General features: G+C 39.5%; 1 long non-coding RNA gene across 1 annotated transcript; it reads right to left on the minus strand.

Annotated features, from left to right (window-relative positions):
• Positions 1–42: 42 nt before the first annotated feature.
• On the minus strand, positions 43–13,696 carry LOC117283180. Its single transcript, XR_004514195.1, has 3 exons — positions 13,660–13,696; positions 11,737–11,805; positions 43–488 (listed from the first exon to the last, which is right to left on the minus strand). It is a non-coding gene; the product is annotated as an uncharacterized LOC117283180 (long non-coding RNA).
• Between the last annotated feature and the right edge of the window lie 5,477 nt (positions 13,697–19,173).

Below are 19,173 nucleotides of genomic sequence, written 5' to 3' on the forward strand. Positions count from 1 at the left end.
CATAAAAGTTTTATATTTAATTAAAAATATCGCATATTTATAAATAACGTGCTAATGTATAATTAATAGCATCACACCGGTTACGCAACACTGATGTACGGTTACATGATGAGCCTTACCTACAGCCCACAGAAGTTACACATATGGATGCTTGTTGTCATTACGTCTCTGTTCATGAGATTCCAAGACCGTGGTACTTTCAAAAGTCCAGCTGACGGTACTGGAGTTAATTCGGACGTTACTGCTGGTGCAGGAATCATTACCGTGTTTGCATTTCGGGCCCCACAAACAACCCGCTACTCTTGTCTTGGTGGTAGCACTGGTCTACGTCCCACTTCCTGGTGCATTTCTTGGGCAAACATTGATGGATATAGCTCTATTGTAAATTCCTCTCAGAGTTACAGAGAGCTCTTCGACATCAGAGTTCCTGTTGTTTCTGTCTTGATGTTGGTTTAACGGCGCTGCATCTAGTGTACTTGTTACACAACCTGCAATAAGGAACAGCTACAGTGGGAGATCTTGGGAAGTAAAAACGGTCGTCGTTTACCTTAATGTACGCATTTTTTTGAAGACTTTGAATTATTTAAACTGTTATTTAAGTTATGTACAGCGAATTACACAGGATAGAGAAATGAACGTGGGCGTAATACTCTGAATTACCCTAGAGGGGCTGAGTACAACTAAGGAGATCTTCAGTACAATCATTGAATTTCAGTAGCCTTAGGGCGGCCGCACACAAACTTCAAGACATGAGACAAAAGACACAGTCTTGCTTCATTCATGATTCAGACTCGAGTTCGCACACCAAAATAGCACGTGTCTGCGTCTTATCACATCTTCTCTAGTTGATGACATGACGTCATGCCGATAACGTACACTGGTGGTGTTACATGAGTACTGATGTCTGAGTCTTGACGCACAGAAAAGGAACATGCCGAGTTTTGTTGCACGTGTCTGCAGCATGAATCTGACGTCAGCATCATGACTCAGACCGGCGTGCGGCGGTTTTCAGAATCTCGATCGTTTCAACTGTACTCCTTTCTTTGCGTCATGTCGCAGACATCGTGTCTTGAATGTTACATGTCTTGATGTATGCCGGTGTGCGGCTTACCTTATCATTCGTCCAACCTGCTCACTTTATTCTCTTGTAACTGAGCAGAGGCGGCTACAAATAGAATTCGGAACTACAGGCTTGAAGGATAGGCGTGGAAACATTGCGAGCGTGGAGACGCTGAATTAATCTAATCCCGTTAGAGGTGCTATTAGGGAAGGGAAGGGTGCAATGTTTCAAATGTTCCCTACCTCTCGCCCTTCCGGTCTGCCAGTGAAATATTCGAGGGTCTTAAATGGGTTGGCCACCATATTCGAGTTCTCTTATGTGAACGCAAGTGAACTGGAGATTATAGATCTTCTATACTCATAAAATGTAATTAATTCGACAGATGCATCACTGCTACTGGTCTATGTTAGGAATTTTGTTTGGGAACAGCAACATAACATCGTACTGTGACTGAAGAGTTCTTCGTCGAAGAAATATTTACAATTTTGTTCTTCAACTAACAGAGTATAAGGTAAAGGTGTCCATGTCCTTAACTAATTAAGCACGACACGATGAAGGCGTATGGGGAAGTGGATGTATAGATCCACATTTTATTGACTTTTATAGTGGTTGTAGGTGAATGGTCGGCTTCACGTCCCTGCCGCTTTAACCCCGGAGAAGAGCTCCCAGGTACCCTTTGGATAGGAAGCTGGATGGGTCCCAGACCCTGTCTGAACGATTTGCAGAAGATAAAATTCTTGACCATACCAGGACTCGAACTCCGACCCCTCCGCCGTCCAGCCCATAGAGAGTCGTTATACCGACTACGCTATCCCAATTCACCAAATTCACCAACGAACAAATTATATACATAGCAAATACTGCAGTTTCGTGGTCGCCATTGATCGGTTTCCGTCTGGTTGCTATGGGACCATACCCTATATACTCGTATGTACGAGTACAATAGCAAAAAGATCGATTTATGCCCACTGATGCTTCATCCCTTGGCACCCGTTATGCATAATTATACGCGATTTGCAGTCCCATTTGTTCAGATGTTTGGCAACAGTTAGTGCATCAGTCACTATATGATCCCAATGTGGTAAGATATGGTGATGTATAGACCCAGTGCTAGGCAACGGCTCGATAAACATCTTCCTGCGGAAAATCATTCTTGGTAAACAGCCGTTATTAGGTAAAAATATTCCACCCAATACAACAATAGAGGGAGAGATATTTTCTGTGTGGTTTGCATATATCCATTGCTGGGCAACAGATTTTTTTCCAATGGATCCATCTCGAGACTATATAGGTAATCCAGTCGTAAACCAGAAGTTAGTCGTAGAAGGAGAATGAGACTGGAGTGAGTCCTCGGCAGTCAAGGAAGAAGGGTTCGACTGAAGATTGTGATTTACGGTGATGGATTGTGATTACGAGTGATTTAAAGCAAAGTGTCAATAAATCAAATCATCCAATCCAGAACCCGTCTTATTAGTCACGCAAACCAAGAATGCGTGACAATATATAAAGTGGCCAATAGTAATACACATTTATCAGATTATCAATAAAAAATAAACAATTTTATTACACCGGTATAGATAAATTTAAAAAATTCCCATGCGAAAACTGAGCGCTTTCGGTAGATTTTCTATAAGTGACTTTACACACTGCAGGATCCAGCTGGTCACATGAAGCACTGAGAGAGATAAAAATAATTTAAATGCAGTGAATTAGAAGTGAATAGAAAATGTGCGATTTTCACAAGTTTCGAGTGACTCTCAACGTACATCTCTCTTACGAGGTCCAAAACCTCTGCGTACGGAAGAAACAAATGGAGGCCCACTGCTGCTGAGACAATATATCCGTAACACATACATGCAGGGCTTCAAAATCACCGTGAGGAAGAACATTAGCTATGGTCGCGCCATAACTCAAGCGGTTATTCGCTGGCATCCCACCGCAGCGGCCCGGGTTCGAGCCTAGGTCTGGTAATGTGAGATTCGTGGTGGACAAAGTGGCGCTGGGGTAGGTTTTCTCCGAGTACTTCGGTTTCCCCTGCCAATCTTCATTCCACAAATTGCTCCACAATCACCCTCACCTATCATCTGGGGCTGGTACAATAGGCCAGAAGTGGCCGCAGTACCAAGAGGACTAACTCCACCCCACTAAGAAAGAAAAAGAACATTAGCTCCTCTGCTGAAATGCATAGACAGCGTCCATGTCTATATGTTTCAGCATACATTTTGGTAAGCATATCTGTGTCATCGCGTCATGTTCGTAGTCATGTTGGCAGTCATGATCTGCACAAGGAACTTGTGGCACTATCTCAGACTAGCATCTCGCGAATGTAATAAGGCATAAGGATGGAACAACCACGTTATGATACACCCTCAAGCAAAGAACAGTTCTAATTAATAGCGTCGATAGTATCTACCTCCTGCCAGCAGGGGAATACCCGCACGGTTGGGGCAACGTGACTGCAATAATACATGCACAAGCAAAGAGAGAAAACTATCGTTCACAGTCGTTCAACTCGAATAATTCAATTCATGTTTATTTACGTGCAATAACTTAACAGCATAGTGGCCAATTACAAAGTTAGCACGAGTATATAAGGTACAGAAAACAATTAAAACAAAATACAAATATGACAAATAAATCTGTGAACATAAATCTAAAGAAGACTGAAATATATACATACATTTATGAAATATTACGAATGTTGCTAATAATAATAATAATAATAATACTTTTTCTAAGTCTTGTGAAAAGCAACGAGCATAGAATAGGCCAGCAAAATTAATAATTACAAATCAAAAACTAACTTGCAGTAAGAACTGAAACGAAACTAGCAATATGTTAACACGTGAATATAAACAACGAGAGGAGTGAGAAAATATGTGGTTTGAAACGGTTACACACTTTCATGAAGGACCAAGTTTTGGAATATTATTCGCAATAAAACTGGGAAAATCACAAATTTTCTAGTAATAATAAGCTTATAAACCTGAAAGAAGGCATTTCCGACAACATCCGAGGGGCAACATTGTTTAGAACTATTCACACTGCTTCCAAATTTTCAGCCTTCAAGAATAACACTTCATAAAATGCTAAGTTATTTCGAAAATGTGCAATTATTAAATGAGACTAGCCAGCGAAACTACGAGTTCACGAGAGATAACAAGAAAACAATAAATCGATTCAGTTTTTTTCTGTAATGCTCTGCCTCAACAATTACAGTGACCAAATACGGAGTGAGCATAAACAAATACCAAAGAAAGACAAAACAATACATAACGCAAGATATTCTGATGAGCAGTACATACAAGGTGTGGCAATAAAGAACCCGGATTACTTTTATGACTCATTTCCGGCCACGTCATTGACGAAGAGGAGGGTAGGGCATTGACCCTTGGACNCAATTAAAACTATATACTAATATTAAAAAATATCAAAATACGTTCACGGTATTGCGGAGTTAATCTGCAGTTAAGGAGTGAAAGTAATTCAATTTCATTCCACTCAATGCAATTCTTTAATATTTACTTGCCGAGCCAACAGCCACAAGGCCAATTACATACACAACGCAATGCAGATAAAGTAATTACATACTGGACAAATAGAACACAAAGTTCAAGAATAATTAAAGGTAAGCACTGGAAGAAAAACAGAGAAATGCAGAGGGGGAAACAAACATAATAATAATAATAATAATAATAATAACTTACGAGCAACAACAGCAGCAGTAACAACAACAAAAACAACACCCCAACAACTGAGGACATTTTAATTATCGTCGACTTGCTACTTGAAAACACTCGTGTAACATTTATAATATAAATTAGCATAAGTTTAAATGCAAAGCATCAGAGCGCGCTCTAGTACAGATACGGAGATTCATATGGACAGCCGTTTCGATATAGCAATTACAACGAAAATTTAAGGTCATGTGGTACGTAAAACACATACATTGCAGTGCTGTGTTATGCTCTGTGCTGAAACCATACTGACTCGAATTAAGCGGGTCTCTCATCTCATCGTGACTTTTGACCACTCTTTGAGTTACTTTTTTCGAAAAGTTTGGCTTATGGAATTCAAATTCTGAGTAAATTTCCGGTTCTTACCGGGTTTCAGTATGGTTATGATTTTTATTCCCTTCCAAGGCTTTGGAAAATGCAACTATCGAATGCAGTGATTAAATAGAGTTAGAGTCAGTATTACCTTACGACTGGCGGTTTACCGCGAACCAGTTCGCCTTGGTGACAACCCCCCTGAGACTCAAGACCAGCAAATTTTTATTTTCCAACTGAACTCTTGTGGTTATATTGTTTATGTAATATTCTCTCGAGAGAGGATGTGTCTGTCGTTTACAATTGCTGCTGGCCCTCTCCAGCGCAGTCATTCTCATGTCCAAGTCCTGCGGGACTCATGACTACATTTTAGTGTCTCACATTCGAGACTCCTCCCAACCTTGAGTTCCAGATCCTCGTATTTATATCCCCCAGGGACAGGTTGGCCCAGTTATAACCCCAAGCACTGGGTTCCATTTTCGTCACCTCCTACTACTCACAGGGCTACGGTGGAAGCATTTAACCCCTTCTCCACAAGAGCCATTTTTTTCTAATAATTAAAATAAATCAAAGTCAAAGTTACTTTAAGACTGGCGGTTTACAGTCAGTCAGTTCGTCTTGGCGACAATCCCCTCAAGACTTACGACCAGTAATTTTATTTTTCAACTGAACACTTGCGGTCATAGTCCTTACATAAGACCCTCTCTGACGAGAGGATGTGTTTGTCATTTACAATTGTCGCTGGTCTCCCCAGCGCAGTCATTCTCAGATCCGAGTCCCACTAATCTCATGACTACATTTTAGTGCCCCAGATTCGAAACCACTCCCATCCTGAAATATCTACATCCCCCAGGAACAGGGTGGCCTAGCTATACCCCCAGCCACTGGGTTCCAATCAGTTCGTCTTGGATTTCCTAGTATAGAGCATCGGTACGGACCAGGCAGAGATCACAGCCTATTCCTCTATTTATGAACGTATAGCTATTGTTGCGGTCACGTGATCTGGTTTCCGTAGAAACGTGTTTACCAAGCCATTGGCTAGCAACGTACGTCTTCTCTGGCTCTACAATTATAGTTTTGAGCTGACGTGTCACTGTGTATATCTTATTGCTCTCAGTCACCCGAAATGTTATTAATAAACCGTAAAGTACAATATTCAAATCTTTGTGCTTCTTATATGTTAATGTTGCAAAGGAAATATTAGTTATGAAACAGCTTGTATTGTATATTCACAATGTGAAAATCCGGCAATTGTTCTTCGTCATTTCCATGAAATAACAGGGCAATTTTCAATATAATTACAGGACTTCAGTATAATTTCTCCTGTTGGAAGGTAAATGGACATTTACTAAGTGGTTATCACAGTACAAGTAGCGGCAGAATGAAGCCATACGCTTATACGTACAAAGCCTTTCAGAAGTGAATAGCTCTGCAAAGGGCATTGTGTGGTACAGTGTGGCAAACATCATTTTCAGCTCACAGAAAGATAGTGTCGTGTTTACTTGTGCCTAACAGTCACTCAGTGAGAATAATTTAAGACATCAGTCTCGCAAATTTGAAATACGTATTTAATTTCTTATATTTTTTTAGCCTACTCATTCCCAATAGCACAGTACTTACCTTAACATTACATAAGTGTAACTTTAATTGTTTCTTGCATCCTGTTGTATATTTAATCAATATTAGAGTCAATTTTACCACCCACACAACAGTGACTGAATAGCAAGTGAAAGTGTAAGCATAACTAGTGATCTGAATTGAAATTCGATTCACAAATTTTAAATTTTAAATTTTAAATTTTGACATTTAGAATAATATTTTAACTTGTGTTTTGTGAGAGAGCTTGATATATTATTGAGCGTGGGCCTGAATAAGATACAGGATCGAATAAGTGAGAAGACGAATGTGATTGCGTGTAATTATACAGCTGTGTTCGTACACCTGAGGATGACCTCTTGAGGTCGAAACATGTAGTGTAATAATAATAAAAATATGTTGTGTGGTCGGGAAAATTGACTCTAATATAGATTACATAAGTGTGTTTAATGCTTTAAGATGGTTCTATAGGATGTTCATTCATATCGAAGCTGTCTTTTTATTATGAGAGTTAAGTGCGCAAAGAGACACGTGAAGTCAAGTTGTAAACAAAGACAACTGTTGAAATTCCAAATGTTCCGTACATACGAGATACAAGATAATTATGAACAGTGAAGTTTATTCTTATACACCTTGTGAAATTTGTTAGTTCACTTCCAGACTGTTCACATTGTATCCGTTAGGTTGAAGTACGTAGAATGACTGGTAGCTTACAATAAATGTTGGGACACACAGAGAGTAATTACGTCCACCCTTACACAAAATACATGGGCCTACAGTACCTGTAGTTATCGTTATAGTTCCGCTATTGTGACATTTCGTGCTTAAAGCTGATGCCCTACGAACAAGTCCACTGTTGCATATATTTATTATCCTTGGCACTACAGCCCCAGTGGGTCTAGGCCTACCTCCATGAACTTCTCCGTTCACTTCGGTTTTTCTAGATCTTACACATGCGGTAGGACTCCTTGGGCGGGTGATCAGCTCGTCGCAAGGCCTCTACCTGTACACAAACACAGAAAGACGCACACACACAAACTAAACATCCATGCCCTGAGTGGGATTCGAACCCACGATCCCGGTTTCCAAGCGAGCGAAGACAGTACATGCCTTAGACCTCTCGGCTACCGTGACCGGCGTTGCATATATTTACGATGGAAATTTACCACAACCTAATATTTCTTCATGTGTACACAAAAGCCTAGTAAGGGAAACTCATCCAGTTACATTTACAGATCTGTCCAGATGAGCGTAAAGTGAAACTGGTAATTACACACAGCTGATAAATTCAATGTAGATTTATATTCGGGAGGTGATTGGTTCGAATTCAGGCCTGAGTGTCTCAAATGAGATTTATTGTGTTCTTCGAGAGCCTGTCCAGGAAAACGACAAGATTGTACTTGCACTGGGCCACAAATTCTTCCTTCCGTAAAAATATAAAGCTATCCCTGTAACAGGTCGTGGAGGCTCATAAGTTTGTGAGACGTCGAGGCTCCAAAATTTTCTATATATTATGGCGGTAAGGTTGTCAGCCTTACGCGCCGGCCACCCTTTACATCTCAGGAAGCTATCCCTGTAACAGGTCGTGGAGATTCATAGGTTTGTGAGACGTCGAGGTTCCCACATTTTCTAGATATTATGGCGGTAAGGTTATCAGCCTTTCGCGCCGGTCACCTTTTACTTCTCAGGAATCTTCCTGGTACTCATTTCTGTTAGAGGCTGACTTGATCCCAGGGCCATAATGTGGCTTGAATGATCAGGTAAACTGAAAAATTCCACCTCATGGGGATTCGAACCCAAGACTTTGCGGCTTGTAGCATTGTGCCTCAACCATCTACGCTACCGTGTGATAGTATCCCTTCCAATTAATTGTTCATCTTTCGTATTCCCATTCGACACTCCCTAATCCAGATATGGACGTCGCAAACTATAAACATTGCGGACTGCGTTGAGATGTCTCCACGTGAAATATTTCCAAATTAAATTCTCTTCTTGCGAATTTCAGCTCTCGACAGTACAGCCGGAAGAACTAACATTGCTTGAAGGGATAAATCATGCAAACAACGAATATGAATCACAAAAAGAACGCCCAGATTTATTTAAATGAACTGAAAAACGAGAAATAAAGAAAGATTATTAAAAAAGATAATATTGCTTTTCAAGTGAATTGAGGTTGTCTCTGTTTAGCTGAAGGCAAAGAACGGGGAATAGAGGAAGAAACAAATATGCGATAATGTAAATAAGAACACAATTCGGTGGAGAGCTGCTATATGTGGTTATTTACAGGCTAATGAGTAAGAATTTTCGACTTATCTTCACTGCGCATGTGCGTACCGTAATCGTCCGCACTAACATTAAAGTAACAACGCTATGTGGAAGTAGGTTCGGAGAGGATCAGAGGTTACTGCTACCTCCATAACGGACACAAAACCACCGTTAACGTTAAAATCAACACTGTTGCGCATGCGTAACACTAACAGGAAGGGTAGTCAACACAGTTGATAAACTACTCAAAAACGATTACAGCTACCGTCTGTTCCCAACATTAATTAGTCTAAATGTCATTTTATAAGCAGGTTTAACTGATTAATAAATTTCAAATAATTAACTGAAGGAACCATTAATCGGTTAAATAACTGCGTAAAAAAAATATTCTTATTGCCGAAAGTCATTAATTTCGTATTACGTCAACAATCAAAATGCGATTTGGAAACTGAATCCAGAAAGAAAAGTTTCTGGGTGTTTTCGTTTCAGATAACATTGACAGAAATAAATAGAATCAAAGCACTGAATGCATAAATTCCGAATCTCTCCAATTTTATGATAATTTAAATTACGGCACAAAATAAAAATATAATTAACAGAATAAGTGTAATGGCATTTCTTCAACTTTTTATTAACAGAATCATTTCGTTTAAAATCCTTCCTTCACAAACCAATACTTACTCTACCACTCAAGAAATTACCAGTATTTTATTGAATCCTAAATTTAATTAGGGTTTTCACAACAGCCAGCCATTAATATCTATCCTAAGCCAGATTAATCCAGTCCTCACTCATAATTCTATTCTTCTGAGATCCATTTAAATATTTCTGTATCTGTGTCTAGGTCTTGCTAGTGGTCTCCTTCCTCCAGATCTCTCTACCAAGACGGTACACACATCCCGCTTCACCACTGAAGACAAGAAGATTAAGAACTTAAGAGATAGGACGAAACGTCTGATTACGATTTTATCGAGAAAACCGGTGCAACAATAACGCTTTGGATTTGTATTCGTGGGGTTCTCGGTCCGTATTTCGTCCCGTACTCCAAGCATCCTGACAGATATATTACGTAGTTTTTCGGAAACCATCCCAAAGCAATTCCTTTAAAATAACTCGATCAGATCACGACCGCTACTTCCGAATCCTTTCCAATTCATTGTTCACAAATCACCCTACCTCTGAGATGCTGATAGCGCTGCAAAATAAACCACAAACGTCCCCTAAAGACTGCTTGTCGCGAACTCCTGTAACAGGACGCGCCGCGTGTGCTCTGGTTAACGGACAGTCGCAACAGGCTCCTCCTCGTGAAGTTCGAAACATTTGCACAAGAATTGCTGGAACACGAGAAACTGTAGGAAACACTTAACTATTGTCCTTCAGTAGGAAGAAATATGAATCCCTTATTTTGGAAATCCGTTTGAAAAACATTTCCGAAACAATTTTATTTTTTTTTTTTTTCAGAATTTAGAACGTAATGAGGAACATCGACTGTTGTTCCCGATAAGGATCCTGCATACGAAGCGATACTTTGTGACTTCCTCTTAGGCTTCACAGCTCTGGGACCTTCTCCTTCTTCTCCTACCTTGATGGATTACGCTCTCTGGTCTGTTCCCACTCAAAGCTAATGTTGAAATTATGACTCTTACAGACAGTCGGTAGGACTCCTTGGGCAGGGAAATAAAGCCCGTCTCAAGGCCGCTACCTAAAAAGGACGGCACAAACACAGAATAATTGCAGAAGGTAATCCAAATTTTGAGCGGGATTAGAACCCAGTGTTTTAGCAGAAGAAGACATTTCATGCCTTAGACCGCGAAGCCACTGTGATCGGTTTAGACCTGGGATCCATCAGTTCAAATTATATTTATAAAAATCATCCATCACATTTTTTGAATCATCGAACGTGTGGTACAAGATAAATTCTGAAATGTATGATCGTGTCATATGCAACACCATGTAGTTCAGAACAAGTACACGGACGTTTCGGAGGAACGTACAGAATCAGTCTTTCACTGGACTGATTTATTCTTAAAACTTGAAGAAGAATGTGATACTTTCTTCTAAAATGTAGGCGGACTTCTACCAATCTACACGATGTTATAACATTGAAAACAGCGTTCTCCATAGTCACCGATGTGAGAACCTCAAATCCGACTTATTTTCATAGGTGAAAGCGCTTTATTTTGCTAAATAAAACGGTAGTTTGTCAGCATGGAACGTAATTTTACTTCAGCAGCATAATTCATGAGGGCTAAAATAGCAAAGCTAAATAGGATACAGGTTTCATCCACATTTTCTGAATGTACTAGTACAGATTTCAAATAAAATGGGACTATACAACAACAACAACAACAACAACAACAAGAACAACAACAACAACAACAAAGTTTCATCCATGAAATATACAGAGTGATTCTAAATTATTGTCGGGGTTTCCGTTTATGGGCCACGGAAATCACCATGTATATTATAACTAACAAGCTTCTCAGATAAATGGCTTTAATGATCATAAGTCCGTTCATTTTTACTTATGTAACGATTTTATCTAATTTATCTACAAATTTTACTTCAACTGACCTGTCATTAGGAAATACTACACGACCGTAAATCAATAAAACCTAAGACGGATAATGAAGGTGTTGCACGCATGAGAAATTTCACAGAATTATGTAGTAGAACCCGACAAAGATCGTGCAACAACTTTACAACACGTAAGCTATTCTATATGACTACTCCAAAAGTAGATTCATATGCATCAAAACAACTCACTTTTGTTGAGAAGGACGGTGTGCAGACCTCAGATTCTAGAATGATGCATCATCAATATAGAGAACTTACCTGTAACAAAGAGAAAATATCTGTAATAAAACTGTTTACTCGTATGTGAAAAAATTGTGTTAATGAATGAACTGCGGTTGTGTGACGACGTCTTATGAACTGAAACGTTTATTTAGCGTCGAATAAACATAAAATGGTGATATCGTTCGGTACATTTGAAAAAAGAAGTTGGATTTACACAGTTTATTAATTCACATTTTTCTCTTCTCTACAGCGTCGCTACTGGCTCTGGGGCTCACGCAGCCTCCTTCCCAAATGTGTACAGGGTTAAAAGCGACAGCGGCGTCAAGTTGACCACTCACCTCCATCTAGCGTTGATGTCAAGAATAGTGGAGCTATACGTCAACTCCACCATACGTCTTCATGGATTCATGCTTAATTAATTAAGTCCAGGGGCAATGATATAATTCGTAATTAAAATTACTGAAATTTTTATAATGCTTCAAAGACAAAGAACAAAAATATGTCAACTATACACTTCTCTCTATACACGTAGCTTGCAAATTTTTGTAATCATATTGGACAAACGGCAAAGGAAATTGAAGTTTCAGCTTGAGACACCAAAAGAGAAAACAACGTTAGCTCCCACGTCTGAAGGCTTCGGTTTCTTTTTCTGTCGCTTTACGTCACAGTATCCCCCCCCCCACGCCGAACGTAACAAAGAAAGTGAGAACTTCTGAAGTTACAGTGTTGCATCCTTTCATGAATTCCCGAACGTAAACAGCTGAAGTCTGAAGAAAATTCAATGTGTAAAAATATTTCCACTTCACGCGCAAGAACTTTTGCAGTTGAAATGTGAATCTGAGCGCAGTGCCTGAAGATGAACGCCCTCAAACTGTTTATATAACTGCGCTTAATCAGCTGTATAGTACTTAAGCATCGAATATGCCTATTATTCAAGGAGTGTTTATCGCGGCCTTAGTACTGATTATACAAGTATACAAGTTCTTTCAAATTAATGCATTTGGGGCTCAATTTGTAGAACATTCAAAACTGTACTGAAAAGCTCATACGTCTTCAACATAATGATAATCTTATTCATTTCTTCATGCTCTTCCCGCAACTTGTCCTCTTAACAGCAATGCATATTGCTGGGCCTAGGACTACCTCCATGAACTCCGGTCACTTCGGTTTTTCTAGATCTTACACATTCGGTAGGACTCCTTGGGCGGGTGATCAGCTCGTCGCAAGGCCTCTGCCTGTAAACAAACACAGAAAAACGCACACACACAAACTAAACATCCATGCCTTGAGTGGGATTCGAACCCACGGTCCCGGTTTCCAAGTGAGCGAAGACAGTACATGCCTTAGACCGCTCGACTACCGTGACCGGCGTATTTCATTTCTAGCCTGTAAATCTATTTGCTCAAGAACAGCAAGGATATCTATCTACAACTCTTTTATTGACTGTCACAACACAACAAACAGAAAAAATCAAGGTTAGCGCCCAGCTATGGTTTCGCTACATGTTTCAGCCACTGACGGCCATTATCAGGCAAATACATACTAACAAACATATACCATTGAACTACTGTACACTAAATTGGATACAATCATTTAAAATACTTTGCGTAAAAATACAGTAAGTCAGATTATATAAAAACTAAAAGTTATTGTATAAAACAATATAAATCTTAATTGATCGAATCAGTCGTCGATTTTTTGCTTTTCATACGTTTCCATGGACCAATTGGAAGTTCGGTATTTCTTTTATATAAGAATGCATAGGAGACCCATGATGTTGCAAATTAATTAATCTGAAAATGATACGAAAATAATAGTATTAAATTTTGTCATAATTAATAATTGATTTTGATATTGAAGATGTAGTGTATAGTACATATTATTACTTACTGTATAGTCAGTGCCTCATCTCACAAAGTACTGTCCGTACTGTATGGAAAGTAAACAACGACTGATTTGGTGATGCACGATTAAAGTCAATGTTGGGGGGGGGGGAAGGGGGAGGTAAAGATAAGGTGTATGCGGGAGTTAAGGTAGGGGGGGAAGAGGGTATAACCGTATATTATGTTTTGTATGCTTCAATTGTTATATCATATATAGGGTTAAACATTTCAGTAAAATAATCATTCAGTTAAGTTTTGTTTGCTGATTTCGTAAATGTGAAATCTTTCGTATGTATCCAAGGTTCGGCCCTTCTTGCTGATATATAGAACTTCTAATATATTGTCTATCGTACCATATTCATGAGTGGTGTCCAATATATGTTGAGCAAATTTGGAACTTTGTCCGTTATTTTTTATGTCTCGTATGCGTTCTTTGAATCTGACCATAAGTACGTCCAGTTTGTCCTGTATATTTTAATGGACAGTCAGAAGATTGTAGTTGGTAAACCCCACTAAGATTATACATATCATTTTTGTCATCATTTATTTTCAACAGATGTTTTATATTGTTTTTGTCTTATATGAGATACCAGCCTCAGTATTCTTGAAAGTTCAGTAATAGATCTGATTTCATGTCCAAAATAGGTAAAAGTGGCCCATTTATTTTTCAGCGTAGTATTTTTTGAGGAGGGTTTTTGTGTTGTATAGTATTTAGTGGGTAGTTATTATTATTTAAAATAGTTGTAACAATATTTTCTTCTATGTTTTTATTGTTATGCGAAAGGGGATATTGATTCAATCGATTAATGAGAAAATTTATAGCTGCTTTTCTGTGTTCAAATGGATGACATGAATTGTTGTGAATGATTAGATCGGTAGTTGTAGGTTTTCGTGTTTTTTTTTCAATAGATCAATCTAAGACATTGATCTTACTATTCGTTTCTCTTTCTATTGTCAATTTTATATTAGGGTGAATGTTGTTGATTTCATACAACGCATTTTCGATGTTAGTTATATGGGAATTATAAATGATTAAAATATCAGCAACGTCTCTAAAATAATCAATTAGTTAGTATTTCGTCAAAATATCAATGATAGTTGTATGTTCGAGGTATTGAATAAATACTTAAACAAGAATCGCTGAAGTTGGTGCTCCCATAGAAAGAGCTTTAAACTATTTGCCATTATGTTCAATATAATTTTGTCCTAACATTATCTTTAGCAGATTATTAATTTCAATTTTTGTTTCATGTGACACATTTTCTTTCTTAACTATAATATTTTCAATAACATTGAAAAGTTCTTTTGTGGGGATATTGGTATACATCTTTTCAACGTCGAACTGACACATTTGTGTACTGTTGTTTATTTCAATGAGTTGTAATGAGTGTGCTAGCGTACTAATATTTTTCACATTAAAGGCATTAGCTAATTGTAATGTATTTGTTAATATTGGGTTTAAGTGTTTTGCTAGATTATATGCCGGGCAGTTTGTCCATCTATCTATCTATCTGTCCGTCCATCCATCCATCCACCTATCTATCCACATATTCATCCATCCATTCATCCACCCACCCATCCATCCACCCATGGCTGTACAGCCCTTGTGGACCCTGGCTGATTTTTCAGTTTCTTATTCTATTCACAGTCGGTAGGGCTCCTTGGATGGGGGATGAGCCCGTCGCAAGGCCACTACCTACACACAGAACAACACAGACACAGAATAAATGCACACAGATATCCAAGCCTCGAGAGGGATTCGAACCCACGATCCCAGCTTTCGAGCGGCGAAGACGGTTCATACCCTAGACCGCGCGGCCACTGTGACCGGCATATGCACACACATACGTATAAGTAAGTTACTAAGCTTAATTATCTGTGTGTTCTGATACTGAGAGCTCGTAACTGGCCGCATGTAAAGAAGTCGATTTTCTGTTAAGAACTGCGAACACGTGCGAACTCCCACGCCACCCGACAGATGTTCAGAGTTTTTCGACATTTCCTGAAATCATAACAAAAAGAAGCCCGTACTGTGAGACCGGACAAGTGTCGGAACAGAGATGAGCCCCCAACTTTGAGACCAAAGACGTGAAACAAGTTCAGACGGAGGTGGTTGCTGAGTATGAGCAATAGCAGAATAATAAACACCAACAGAAAACTGAAGACACTCAGAGAAAAAGCCTGTGCCACTTCGTCCACATCTCACGTGAAGCCACCCGGTACTGAACCTGAGCCCTCTCTGTGAGAAGCCAGTGTCGAGTAGCCAGAGCGGTGGAGCAGCCTATTCAGATATCTTATATTGCACCTAAAATACAAACGTGACATGCTGGAAGAACTGTTCCCGGGATTCAAACCCATGGCTATCCCGGATTAACGTTGCAACAAATAAGAGATTTTTTCTGTCTGGTGGTTCGTCTAATACTTGATTCATGGAATCAGTATTCAAACTAATCATAGAAACACCGATATATAAAAATATCTAATTTAAAATTTATTTTCTTCTTCAGCGGCGCAGACTTAATTTGGTACGTTCTGTTTCGTCTTGAACTAGGTTGCATATATTACGATGGTTGTATCGGAAATATTTTTCTCTCGTATAATTGGTTTGGAACTCTGTCTATAATGGTCGTCATCTTGCAATGCTCGAAGGGCAGGACCACTCTTCCAGCATAACACAATAGTCGGATATGTGGAGCATAATGACTGCTGACGACACGAGGCAGACGGAGAGGAAAGGGTCGATTCTGACTAGCTGTAAAGGTGAACACTCGAGTATCTGTCAGTTGCCAAACTGGAAGACAGGAATTTCATTATTCCTGGAAGAGCAAGAATATGTCCCCAAGAGCCACACTCTTCAGCGCATACTTACCATCGTCTGTTCTGTGTCTTGACTCAACACCAACAAACCCAGTCATACAGAAAATTGCATACACATGACCCAAACACAAGTGGGACTCCACGTCTCCAAGGCAAGCACTCAAATTCTCCTGTAGTTAGGATAGTGGACTTGCTAGCTCATGGAGCTGAGCCCTTCTGGAGGAGCCGCCAATTCTGCAGCTACTCAAGAATTTCCCAGCATTTTATGGAACCCGAAGGTTCATTACCGTGTTCGCAAGAGCCCTCCACTGGTCCCTATCCTAAACCAGATCTATTCAATCAATACCATGCCATCCATTCTAATATTGTCCACCCACCTACGCCTTGGTCTTCCCTGTGGTTTCTTTCCTTCTGGCTTTCCCACCAATATCCTATACGCATTCCTCGTCTCCCCCATTCGTGCTACATGACCTGCCCACCTCATACTCCTTGACCTGATCATTCTAATTATACTTGGAGAAGAGTAGAAGTTATGAAGCTCCTCATTATGCAGTTTTCTCCACCCTCCTGTCACTTAATCTCTCTTCGGTCCAAATATTATCCTCAACACCCTGTTCTCAAACACCCTCAGTCTGTGTTCCTCCCTTTAATGTCAGAGAAAAAGTTTCACACACATACGGACATTGTCGTAACCACCACACCATAAGACAGGCATCGGCGCCTTGAGTGGGACTTGAACTCACGATCCCAGTGTTCGAGCGGGCGAAAATATTTAATGCGTTAGACCGACCGGCCACTGTGACCGTCATGAAGTTTTTGAAGACACTAAAGAGTATCTGTCAGAGAAAATACCATGTATTGTTTATACAAAAAATATTAAGTATCGATAAATTGGGGTCAGTTTCTACGAAAAATGTTCGAAAGTTCTTTCGCGGGAAGTTTTCGGTATCAAGTAACTAAACAGTGCTAAATACCAGAATTCTATTTGAGAAGCTAAGACTCATAGATTCTAAAGGGTTCTGACGATGGTGGATGACACACAGAATTCCTGGGGTTTTGGACTTTCTCCATCATCCGGAATTCTAGGTAACAGAGGTCACGACGTTTTGGAAACTGGATCTGTTTCAGTTTTCAGGTGAGAAAGGAAGACACCTACTCAGTTGGGCCCCTTAGAAAGACTTTCTTACGTAATTCTTCTTATATTTATGAAAACTGGAGGTTCATTAATGTTTCCTTAAAAGTCCACAACTGGCCCCTATTTTCATTATTATAACATATTTGAATTTCAATAATTGTTATAGGAGCGAGAACGAATCGACAAAAATATTTTCAAAATTCACTCGACACAAGAATCTCTAATTAGTACAAGAATAATATAGACGTTCCTATAGCATGGAAATTAAGTAACTATTTCAGTCATCAGATCCCCAATCCAGCCGAAATTTTGAACCAGCACTTGAGAGAAACCGGAAGTCACGGCTGAGATGATAACAATCTGACTTCGTACTTCGGAAGTCTCGAGTTTCTTTCTTGTCTCGGATATCCAAAATAACAGATGCTTCTCGGTTTTCCTTACTTCCTACAAATAAACTTTAAGATGGAACTTTAAAACAGGCCACGTCCTTAGCTATTTCGACCATTTCAATGCATAATTAATAACCATTCTCATTTGACACTATAACTAATATTTGTGAGTCGTTAGGTAGGTAATAAAATGGAAATATGTCTGGAAAAGAAAATATGGAACTATTTTTTCGCACCTGATGTGCATTGTACCCTTGAGACGGAAGAATCAAATAATTTACTTCCATTACAGATATCCAGTCTACACTTGGAAAAGCAGAAGGTAAGCACAGCAATGGAAATGATTTGGAAGCGCAGGAAACGGGGACTCCTTCGCTTCATTTCGTACCATCGAAGCCTAGGGTCGCAGAAAGGGAAACCTGACCTCTCGCTCCAATTGGGCAAATTGTAAGCGACGTGGCACGAACAGCTGCAATAATTGATGAAGCGGGCGGAATTCTTCTCGGGGGCAACGGAAAGCATTTACTTACGGAAACGCGTACCTCACGGCGCCCCATCCAGTTGCCTGCAGAACCAGTTCATATCAACTTAAACAAAAGAAAATGAAATCGTGGATATAACCAAAGAACATAATGCCAATACTTATAGGCCTGAAGATCATTTAATTATATTACAAATTAAGTACGAGTCATAAAGGTAAGGTAAAATTGTCCCTGTGCCTAACTAATTAGGCACTACGCCAAGTAGGTGTATGGAGGAGTGGACGTATAAATCCATATTTTCTTGATCTTGGTACTAGCTGGAAGTGAGTGGTCAGGTTCACGCCCATGCCGTTTTACCCCAGGGAAAGAGTCCCCGGTACCCATTGGATATTAGGTTGCGTGAACCCTACATCCAGTCTGGACGATTTGGAGAGGAGAAAATTCTTACTCCCACCGGGATTCGAACTCCGACCCCTCGGTCGTCCAGCCCGTAACCAGTCGCTATACCGACTGTGCTATCCCGGCTCCATACAGAAAAAATTCTGCGTCTGGATTATGAACAAAAATAATTAAATACTGTTTAGATAGAAAATCGCTGTTTATTGAGAATCATAAGAGAAGCATGGATACACTCGTGGACAAAATGAAGAGCATTTTAATATCAAACAAGTGATATATATATATAGTTGGTAACGTCC

Source organism: Cryptotermes secundus, unplaced genomic scaffold, assembly GCF_002891405.2.
Source record: "Cryptotermes secundus unplaced genomic scaffold, Csec_1.0 scaffold172, whole genome shotgun sequence".
Taxonomy (NCBI): domain Eukaryota; kingdom Metazoa; phylum Arthropoda; class Insecta; order Blattodea; family Kalotermitidae; genus Cryptotermes; species Cryptotermes secundus.